General features: G+C 46.3%; 1 protein-coding gene across 11 annotated transcripts in view; it reads right to left on the bottom strand.

Moving 5' to 3' along the window:
• Nucleotides 1-2,484, bottom strand: part of Erbin (erbb2 interacting protein) — a 102,186-nt gene extending 99,702 nt beyond the window's left edge. For 9 of the 11 annotated variants that reach the window (XM_063282246.1, XM_063282245.1, XM_063282244.1 and 6 more), the window contains exon 1: nt 1,285-2,484. The gene's annotated coding sequence lies outside the window, so the exon portion shown is untranslated. Of the gene's footprint in view, nt 1-734 lie in introns of all 11 variants that reach the window. The other 2 variants (NM_001427815.1, XM_017591179.3) reach the window with 2 other exon arrangements.
• Nucleotides 2,485-11,275: the final 8,791 nt, after the last annotated feature.

An 11,275-nucleotide genomic window follows, 5' to 3' on the forward strand; every position in this document is an offset into this window, starting at 1 on the left:
TCAACTAAAGGAAGTCAACTCTTTCCCCTCAAGTTTCTGGTAATTATTTTGGTAATATCTGATTAAACATCAATTTAAGCTTAAGCTACATCTACCTATAGTTAATATTTATTTAAAACACAGTATTATCTGTCACTTCCCTTACCACAAAAGCACTTGGGGGGAAGAGGGGAAGCAAACAAACTACACTTACAAAGGCACACAATTGAAGCACTACTAAGGGAAAAGACAGTAGGGTAGACTGCAACCAAAACTAGTTTTACCCATAAAGAAGGTTTCATTGGTTCAGAAGCGTTCCTAAGTCTGACTGGTGGAATGTCTGCCATGCTTCACGAATTCCTGCCCGCACAGTCTGTACCTATCACTTATTAGGCAGAACCAAACAAAACCAGATGGGCCAACACGAAAAAATATGAGGACCATACATCTGCAAAACAGCGCCACTTTTTCGCACAATGTGACTCTCCTGAAAATCTTAAGGATTTTATTTCTCTTCCCTTCCAATGTTGTTCCTAATCGGAACGGCATACAAGTCCTGACTAATCAACTTCTTGCAGGTGTTTGGGTTTTGTTTTGGTTTGGTAGCCATATCCTTCTCCGTCTCTATCCATACTCTTTACGACATTCTGCTTCCTAGAACGCCAGTTTCAAGAAAAATTTAGCAGCTGCTCGTCCTCAATCAGGTAACCAAACAAGCACTGTAAGCTACGGACTGAAAAGAAGGCATGACTTACTACAAGTAGTTCCTTGGCCGTCCAGAAAAAGCAATCGAGAATGGCAGGCAGGCAGTTTCTTAAGTCCAAAGAAAAAGACGTGCCTTAAAACGACCTCCATGTAGGATTAACGCGAAAACCAAAACAATCCACACCAACATAAACAAATGTGGCAGCCATCTCAGTGAGAGCGAATCAGTCTCTCCCCGCAGCGAGACTTAACTTTCTTCCGAAACAAAAGTTGCCAGACTCAGCAACTTGATATACATTGTATACGTCCCGGAACACTAAAACTTCTGGCCCTTATGCTCAACAAAGGAACTCTTTCTTCCGACGGCTGAAAAACTTTTCGTCCCACCACATTCTTACAACCCCATCTTAAAAAGAAAGGAATCCAGACGGTAGACGGGGCAAGGGGGTAAATCAGTTTTACTATTCAGTTGCTAAAACGACAAGGCATTCCGACCAGGGAGAAAGAAGTCAGACAACTCGGGCAGAGCGAGGTAGACTAAAGTACCGTCGCTTCCGGCCCACGAACTTGGCTGGACGCTTCCCGTAAAAAAAAAATTACCTCTCCGGGTGTCTCAGGGCAGCCGTCCCGAGGCTCGGCTTGACATGGTTTCCTGCCCTTCCTCAGTGGCTCCGGGCCCCGCCGAGGCTCCCGCGAGGACTAGGCGGATGTGGAGCTGCCGCCCGCAGCAGCGCGGCTGCTTCGGTGGGGGCTGGGGTGCGGGCTGGCTTCCTGCTTGCGACTTCTGTCAGGAGTTTCCCAGCCTCGTCTAGGTTCTCCGCCGAAGGAAAAAACTTTTCACTCGTGACACCGCCCGGAATTGCCGTGCGAAACTCACTTCCTGCCTGGGTGAAAAGCAGGATCCAGCTCGGTGCCCGGGAACCCGGAACCCCGGGGCGGCGCGCCGCCGAGGGGGAGGGGACGGCGCCCGCCCCGAGCCGCGGGACCTTGCGCGGCCCACGGGGGCGAGGACGCGGAGCTCCGCTGGCCTGGGCCGCACTAGGCCTCCGCCCCCACAGCCGCGCCGCGCGGGTATTGTCTCGAGTGCGCCGGCCGCACCCTGCGCCCGTCCGGCCCCCGCCGCCCCGAGCCGGAGCCGACCGGCCGCGCAGGCTGGAAGGCGACCGTCGGTCGGGCAGTCCGACCGGCCGGCCCGGTCTCTGCCACTCCCGCTCTAACCCTCCAGTCTCCCCGCCGCAGTCCCTGCGCTCTCCCCGGTTCTCCTTCCCCGCAGCCGCGGTGGCGCGGTCTCCTCAGGAGCTCGCGGGCCCGCGCCAGGGGCCGAGGCTGCGTCGCGCGCCGCCGCGCCACCTTCACTCGAGCGGGAGACGGAGAGGGGAGGCGAGGCGGAGGAGAGAAAGGAGGAGGCGGACCCGGGCCGGACCGGGGTGGAGGGAGTTTCTGCCTCACAGGCCGCGGCGGCAACAGCGCCACCGCCCCGGCGGCTAGGGGGCCGAGGCTGCGCGCGGCGGCGGCGGCGGCGGCGGCGGGGGCGGCGGCGGCGGCGGGGGCGGGGCGGCCTCCCGCGGGGGCGCCCCAACCGCCCACAGCCGGGCGAAGGCCGGCGCGAGCCAGTCAGCGCGCACGGGGTCTACGCGCCCGACGTCGGCGGCGGGGGGCGCGGGCCGGGGGCCGCGGGCTGGCTGGGAGGCGCGCGACGGGAGGCCCGCCCCCCGAGGCCGGGCCCGCCGAGCTCCCCCGTACGACCCCGCGAGGCCTCCGCCGCCCCGGCCGATCGAGTTTCTTTGTACGATCGTAATTGGTGCAAAGAGGTTGTTCAAGTGCAGCCCCGATTTCCAGGCAGCAGGTATCTCTTTCAGCCGCAGCACTCCGACATCCTCTAATGGCACGCTCAGGTTGCAGGAAACCACGGCCGCGGCTCCGTGCAGCTTCTTTCCACGCCGGGCCGGCCTCCGAGCTTGCTGGAAGCGGCGACGCGCCTGGGGCCCCTCCGAGGAGACAAAGCTGGTGCTGGGAAGGGGAGCGGGGCCCGCGAAATTGCCTCAAGACGGTGCCTTTGTTAGAGGAAACATTGGATGCACTCCGAGCGCTGCGCAGCCTTCCAGCCCCTACGCTTTCGGGCGTGCAGTCGTTCAGTCGCGCTGGCCCTGGTAGTTCTGCCTGGCAGGGTTTGCGTTTATTGCAGAGAGAGACTTAAGCATTCTGTCAACACATATGGCTTAGAAAGCTTCAACCATAACATTGCCGTTTTTACAGTTACTGCTTTAAGTATGTTAGCAGACAGAACATCCTTGTTTTACCCGAGGGAATGGAATAGATTCTGGGCAAACCATCGTCCACCCCCACTCTTCTGTATTAACTATGCACAGGGATGGTAATTAGCCTCTGGGTCCTTCAAGCCACTGGTTCAGTACTTCCGTCTGTAGCCCAGAGATAATTATTCATCACCAACTTTGAATAAAAAGCTATATGCCTTACAGATGAGTTTTGGCTTGCATCCAAGGGAATGAGTTCACGAAGTCCACCAAAGAATTATTTACTAAAGTGAGTTCTACGCCAGAGACGAATACTTGGAATAACTCCAAAGATATTCAAGTCATTTTGAATCGAAGTGGAAGCATTTTAGCTACCCCCAAAACTGCTAGTATTAACACGAACATAAGATTCTTAGCACAGAGGACAGTGGTATCAGGCCTCTGAAAACATTTGACAACAGCCCTGGGAATGGCAGATCTAGTAATTTCAATTTGGGAATCTAACTTACACTGACAGGGATCTTAACCAGTGTGTATTTTTAAAAAAAGAACAAAACAATGTATTTGTACAGACCGTTTCATCGGACATGAGAAAGTCTTACACCATCTTCAGAAAATGTCTGGAGTTTGATCAGAGCTCAGTGGCAAGGCTGTGATCAAAGGGTCACTATCCTGAAGTGTCCTGGATGAAGCAACTTCCAATCCAGTGAGAACTCAGTTGACTCCTGGGATTCCAGTACTACTGCATCCTGTAGATTTACACCCTGTTAGATGTGATTCCCTACGTAGCTCAGTAGTAGAATCCATGCCCTGGGTTTGATTCCCAGCACCATGCAAGAAAGGGAGTAGTACAATAGATTGAAATAAACCTAACCCCAGCCTAAATAACATGAAACCCCATCTCTAGGTTAAAACTTGCTCTGGTCCTAGCCTTTTTTTAATGTAAATTCCTGCTGGGGACTACTGTAACTACCACCCAGACTAAAAGTTGCCATAACTCACCTGAAATTCTGTCTGTTGCATTTATTCCCTCGGCTTTATTTCTCTAGAGCAAAGCCATAATCCTAGGAAAAGTAATGTTTTAAACCTTAACAGTAGTCATTTATACCTAATTCATCAGATTGATCCCTAAAGCAGCTTTCAGTGAAAGAGAGAACAGAGATAACATATGTCAATGCTGAGTGAATAGAGGAGAATGAGCCTCAGAACAGTACAGGAGAACAGAGGAATGCAGGCCATAAAATGGTCCCGTTCAGAACGTCTGACTACGCTGTAGAACGATCCCTGAGGGTGATGCACATTTTAGTATGTCCTGTACAGCCGAGACAGAGCTATAATAACATTGCTCATAATTTTAAGGAAAACATTCCAGGCTAGTCCATGTGTGTTTGAAGTCAGGATACACCACCTATTTGGTCAAATGTCTCTTTAAAAATCCCTTATGAAGTGTTTCCCAGAGTTCCGGATCCATGAAATAGCCTCTCCATGTATGCTCAGGTGTCCGGTGCTCACAAATGACCAGTCTTTTGTTACTCAACACTGTTTAACAGGGACAGACACAGAAATGGCCAAATCTTCTCTCTGGGCTTCCTCACAAACACTCTTGTTCTGTCCTTGACTGATGTGCCTCCTTTGAAAATCCTCTCACAGGATCTTGAACTAAAGAAGGACTGTGAGCTCTTCACTTATGATTAAACAGAGAACTAAAACCTCACCTTTAGCAAGGCTGCCTGGCTGTGACTCTGCGCAGGTAAACTGGCCTCTAGGACCACCTTCAAGAGAGAACCGTTGATAGCAGTACAGCTTCCCCATTGTCGTGTTCTGAGAAACACAAGGAGCCACCCTTTGTGATCCCCTTCTCACCCAGGGCTGAGGAGAGCACTGATGGAGATAAAGTACTTCATCAAAATAACACTTGTGAGGCCTCGGGCATTCCAAAGGGTGCTAATACAGCCCACCAGAGAAAGGAGCCAGAGAAAGGGCACTGGCACTGGTATTAGTTTGATGTTTTTTTTTTAAAGATGCTCTATCAGAGCACCATGGCAGCCAAGCAGTTATAATATGCAGGCACCGGAGAAGAGACACTGGCAGACTGCAAGGAAAAATCTGAGATGATCATTCTTCTTTTCTCAGCCTTTGCCACAGAGTTAGTTATCTAAAGTCAAAGTTTTCTGTATTTCATACATGTGTGTATATGGGATTATATGTATGTATGTATGTATGTATGTATGTACGTATGTACGAATGTGTGTATGTATGTATGTATCACAGAGTTTAGGAGAATGAATCTTCTGGCTACCAAGGGGTTACATTAAAATCAAGACTACAGGCTTTAGATGGCCTAGGTCAACTTGTATCGTGACATTTTTCAGAAATAGAGACTCAAGTTCCCTCTTTTCACTTCCCTCTTGGCCCCTTGATAGAGCAAGGGCAGGAGGTCAGGGTGCCAGCCCAGGACCTGCAGGAACCAATACTAGGATTTTTTAATAATACTTTGGAAATAGAATTACCCTTCCCACGGCCAAAAAGAGATTTATTAATACTTTATGACTTACAGGGAAAGACTATTGGTGAAAAGGTTTCCATAAAAGTTTTTGGAGTTTCCCCCACCAGTTCAACGGTTCCTTCTTATGCACAGAAACATTCCCAATGTTTCTTCTTCTTAGCAATGCCTAAAACACAAACCATACAGTACCAATGTTGTTTTTCGTGTAGATACATACTGATGAGAAATCTACCTTATAGATTAAGTGCACTAAAAGATCAGCAATAACAGTAAGATAACAGCAACAATACATAACAATAACAGTCATGTGAGGTCCAGTGAGATGGCTCCCAAGGTAAAAGTGCCTGTCACCAAGCCTGATTGTTGGCTCACATCCAACCGCCAGGACTCCCATGAGGGAAACAGCTCTCAAAAGTTGTCCTCGGGCCTCTACACACCCATGTACACACGCAGGGGCACACAATTAAAATGTAATTTTCCTTTTTTTTTTAGCTATGTGAACGAAGTCTTTCCAAATGTCTTGTGTTACATTTGTGATGTTGGAAGATGATAAAATTCCAACGAGATAGCAGGACACACCTATAACCCCAGACTCACAAGGCAAAAAAGCAGGATTAAGGCCACTCAGGGGTATATAACAGGACCCTGTGTCAAAAACAAAACAAAGGACTGGAGAAATGGCTCGGTGGGTGGTTAAGAGCACTGACTGTTCTTTCAGAGGTCCTGAGTTCAATTCCCAGCAACCACATGGTGGCACACAACCATCCGTAATGGGATCTGATGCCCTCTTCTGGTGTGTCTGAAGACAGCGACAGTGTACTCATATACATAGAATAAATAAATAATTCTAAAAACAAAACAAAACACCCCAACACATAAAGCCGACATGATGAGACAAAGAGAGATGACGATGTGACAGTGATGGCCTAAAACACTCGGCTTCCTTGAACACAGACACTGAGAACCCATGACAAATCGGTGGTATCACTAAAGTGGCTAATGGGTGGATACTGTATATTATGGGAATACACTGGGCAAAGGAGTGATTTATACCCCATCAAGACAAAGCAGGACAGCACCTACCTAGTTGAAAAATGTAAGAACTGGTCACTTCTAGAATTCCCATCAACATTTTCAGACCGTATTTGACTAAGGATAACTGTAACTGGAAATGAGAAAGTGTGGACCCAGGAGGTGGGGGAGGGGCGGGGGGCAGGGGAGAGGGCGGGGGAAAGGAGGGGGGGGACCGGGGGCTGGGGGGAGGGGCTGGGGGAAGGGGGTGGGGAGAGTAGGGGGAGGAGGCGAGGGGAGTAGGGGGGCGGGGAGGGGACCATTACACACACTTGCTAATCTTTTTTCTTCTAGAGTATTCATTTCTATGCTACAAGTCTAATTTTCAGGTACCTCTGGGTATTTTTTAATGTGAGGAGACTATAACCAGTGCCTAAGGATTGTCTGTGTGGCTTCTGTAACAGGACTGAATCAGAGCCATGGTTAGTGGACTCCGGTCGGGACCAAGTTCAATTTGAGTGTTCTCTTTGGAATGGGGACTCTGATACTGACTACATGGTTGATGATCTGCAGCGCTAAGCGGAATAGCTACTCAAGTGCTTCACTCATTACTTGGCAGACGCAGGAGTGTTAGCGAGAGTTAGCGGCGACTTTAAAATACACCGATGATAACATGCCACATTCCCACCATTGCTAAGACCTCCATAGTCTACCATCCAGAGCAGGGCACATTGAGAATGAAAACAGACGAATGATTATTATTTAGGGTGTCAAATGTGAAACCCCAACTGCCCTTGATGCTGGGGTAATCGTCATCCTAATCATTTCCACCCTGCTTCCTTTCTAACCTGCTGCTCCCTGGTATGAATCACGGTCTATTTCTATCATGTTACAGTACGCATGTCTTTGCAGATTTCAGAAGCATTAAAGCAACAGAAGTTTAAATACTGATGTGCATCGCCCATCCATCTAGGCTTGCAATTCGAAGGAAGTTGAAAAAGAGTAACAAGTCTTTCTCTAACTAACAACATCACTCCCTTCTTACTTATATCTACCTTTCGTGAATTAAGAGTTTTCCTATAGCATTTCATAATAATAATAAAAAAAAAAGACAGCATAAAAATACCAGGAAAAGGGCAAATGCATAGGCATTAAAAATAATTTGAAGTGTAGTAAGTGGTTAAATGTCCTGCTCTAAAATACCAGCTAAGTTTTTTTAAAAGGCTGCTTTGTAGTTAAACCTTGTATCATGCCTGTCTCAGAAAGGGTAAATCCTCTATACTGTCAGAGGCTGGTATGTTGTAAGTGTAACGCTGGAAAAATCTCATCAAAATCTGACTTACTCAGTGTCTGAAAATGATATCTTTTGATTGGGTCTTCTAAAATCATTCTGAACGTGCTTTCCTAAACTTACTCTCTCCTCCGACAGATACATTTATTTTCTGGAAATAGCCTGCAAATTCCCTTCCACACTGCTGATTCAAACGGCGATGTAATTTCAAGTGTTTCATCTCCTCCCTGCTTCCCCCATCCAATCTCTTCATTTCTATTTTAAATGAATGTCAACCATCCCATCAATTGTATATTTTATCTTTCTTAGCTTTTAATTAATTACTCTTTTTTCCCACCCGGTTTCCTTCTATGACAGATGCTTAATTTCTTTCTACCTCTTGCTACTCCCTTGCAGGTTTTGCATCTCCTTACACAGAGTCTTACATAACACATCATTCATTTCCCTGCTATACAATGTATCCGTAGAAATGCTGCTTCCCTTTCGCAAGATATTAGTTTATAGTCAGTATGTAAATGCAAACATGTGGAGAAGAAATAGTTCTCAGGCTTTTCAAGAACCTTATCTACGAATTTCAAATAGTATTCTTTTTTATAGTTTTTTTTTTCCTTTTTAGGTGGGGGTGTCTCCCCATGTAGCACAGGCTGGCTTCAAACTTTCCATGCCTTTGCCTTAGAGAACTAGAAGTACTCTTCTGTATGATTCTTATTTAATTTACTCTTTTGGTTTTTTGAGACAGGGTTTCTCTGTGTAGCCCTGGCTGTCATGGAACTTGCTGTGTAGACCAGGTTGGCCTTGAACTCACAGAGATCAGCCTACTTATGCCTCCCAAGTTCTGGGGCTAAAGGTGTGCACCCCCACTACCTTGTGACAGCTGATATTTCTACTTCATCTTCTGTAGTAAAGTAGCATAACCAATAAAACCTTTCTTATCAATGTGGTCACCTTCCAGAAAAGTTCAGGGATTGGTCTTGAGACACTTGCTAGTTGAGAACCATAGAAAAGTCGCTTAATTTCCTCAGGTGTGGAATTAAAGTGGGAAAACAGCCCCTGTTTGTATCGATGTTCGACAGGGATTGCAAGTGCCAAATAAAACAGTGGACATGAAAACACACGGTAAACAGCACATGAGTAAAATAATGCTTTCATCATATTTAGGATAGCATAAGCCGTATTAAATGTTCATTGACTTGGCAGTTACAGAGCCGTCTTAGCATCTGACTCTTCAAGGCTTGTGTGTTAAAAATGTGGCTGTCAAATGACAGCTTTCTGACATGTAACGGATTTGAGGGTTCTGTCAATGGTTAACTCCCCAGAGGTGGGGCCTAGTTGAAGTAAGTAGGCCACAAAAGGGTGTTGAAGGAGCATATCTGGTCCCTGGACTCTTTTCCTTGTCTGTCTCTGATTCCCAGCAGCCATGAGGTGAGGAGCTCTCCTGCATCACATAGGAGTTCAAGCATACAACAGCCCAGAACGCACCAAAGAAAAATTTGACAGATACAACTAATTAAAAAATTCAAACTCATTTTGGCAAAAGACACTGTAAACAAAGTTGAAAAATAAATGGCAGACTAAAAACGGTATAAGAAACAGAAGTTAGTATCAGTAATACATATAAAAAAATCTAAGTCAAGAAAGAGTAACAGTCCAACTTAACTATTTACAAAAGACATAAACTGAGAGTGTACATGTGTGTGTGAGCGTACACACACACACACACACACACACACACACACACACACACAGAGTTTAAAGAGCCAATGAGCATTTGAAAAAAAGTAAAGGCTTTAAAAGTCCAGCTGGAGGGTAGGAGGGGGAGCTCACTTTGTCCAAGCAAGCCTAGCAGGCCAGAAACACTGGCTTCCCTCCCAGCACCCTTTAAATGGGGAGTATAACCCCAGCACTCAGGAACTCAGGAGGTAGAGAAAAGAGGATTAGAAGTTCAAGGTCATCTTTAGCTACATAGTGAGTTTGAGGCCACTCTGGGATACACGAGACCCTGTCTCTCTAAAATAGCATTAGCAATAGTTAAAGTACTAGAAACAGAAGTCCAGTTGGAACTGCCCCAATCTAGGATAACTGAAACCTTTGCTGGCTTCTGCTACTTACCCTGAAGTTGGGATAGCTAATGCTTTCTTTTCAGTATTGACAAAGCAAAAAGACCTACACTGTCCTACAATCAAAGGGTGTTCCTATGACATGGACACAGAGGCAAGTAAACCAACCTGATGACAAGCAGACTGGAGTTAAAATGCTTGACCCTGGCCCCCCAGAATGTGGGCTACCAGGTTTCATGGGAGTGGGCTTTCCTTAGTTTACCCAAATTCCAATGCTATATACATTAGGAAACATTAATTTTAAGACACAGTGGCCCTTAGTATCTGAGTTTGACACAGATTCAACCAATCACAGACTGGAAATATCTGGAAGAAAAACGTCTATATTGAACATTTGCAGACTTTTTCTTTCATTCCCTGAAGAATACATACAACTATTTACATAGAATGCAACATTTTATCATGTATCATTAGTCACCTAGAGATGATTTAAAGTATGTAGGAGGATGTGTGTAGGTTACAGGAGATACTGTGCTATTATAAAGGGGACTTCGGTATTTGCAGAGACTTCTGAAGCCCATTCCCAACAGGAGCAAATAGGTGAGGTGCTCCCACATACGGGTTGAACAGGATGAGATTGATGGTAGCAAGCAGTTCTAGCAAATCATAGTGGCTTTCCAAGGGAGAGGTATGAGATGGGATTGAGCCTTGAGGGAACTGAGCCCTTGCGATTCTCTGCAAGGCTGGTAGAGCACAATTCTGTGAATCCTGGAGAATCCAGTGGGAAGATCTGAGGAGGCAAATGCTGGAGCTGAGGCAGGGAGGAGTTGGAGAGGAAAGAGAAAGTCTCTTCTTGTTAATGTGAACTTTCACTACTCTCCACACGCCCTTGGGTTTGCTTCCTGCCAATCATCATCAACACAACCAATAAAGAAAACACATAGATCTGAACAGAAAACAAAGTGAGGCCTAACATCACTTTAAAATAAACTAAGGCAGCTAGAGAGATGGCGCAGCTGTTGCACACATCGTTTGCTCTTCTAGAGGACACAGGTTCAATTCCCAGCACCCACGTGGCAGCTCACAAGTGTCTGTAACTCCAGTTCCAGGGAATCTACGTCCTGCTTCTACACTGGGCATACGTGTAGCACCCATACATACATGTGAACCGAGCACTCATATATGCAAAATAAAGATATCTTTTAAAAATCCCATAAATTTTAAAATAGGCGAAAGCAAAACCAAATGAGAGCATGAATTAAAAATCTTTTTCTTTCTTCTTTCTTTCCTTCTTTTAAAAAATGGGATCTCACGTAGCCTCGGGGTTTCTCAAAATCACTACTATTTTCAATTTGTTTATTTTTAAGATTAATTTTTTAACTTATGTATATTTGTGTTTCTGGGAAAGTCTTATGTGTCCAGGTACCCATGGAGTCTAAAAAAGAGTGTCAGATCCCCCTGACTATGGGCA

This window comes from Rattus norvegicus, chromosome 2 (genome assembly GCF_036323735.1).
Source record: "Rattus norvegicus strain BN/NHsdMcwi chromosome 2, GRCr8, whole genome shotgun sequence".
Lineage (NCBI taxonomy): Eukaryota > Metazoa > Chordata > Mammalia > Rodentia > Muridae > Rattus > Rattus norvegicus.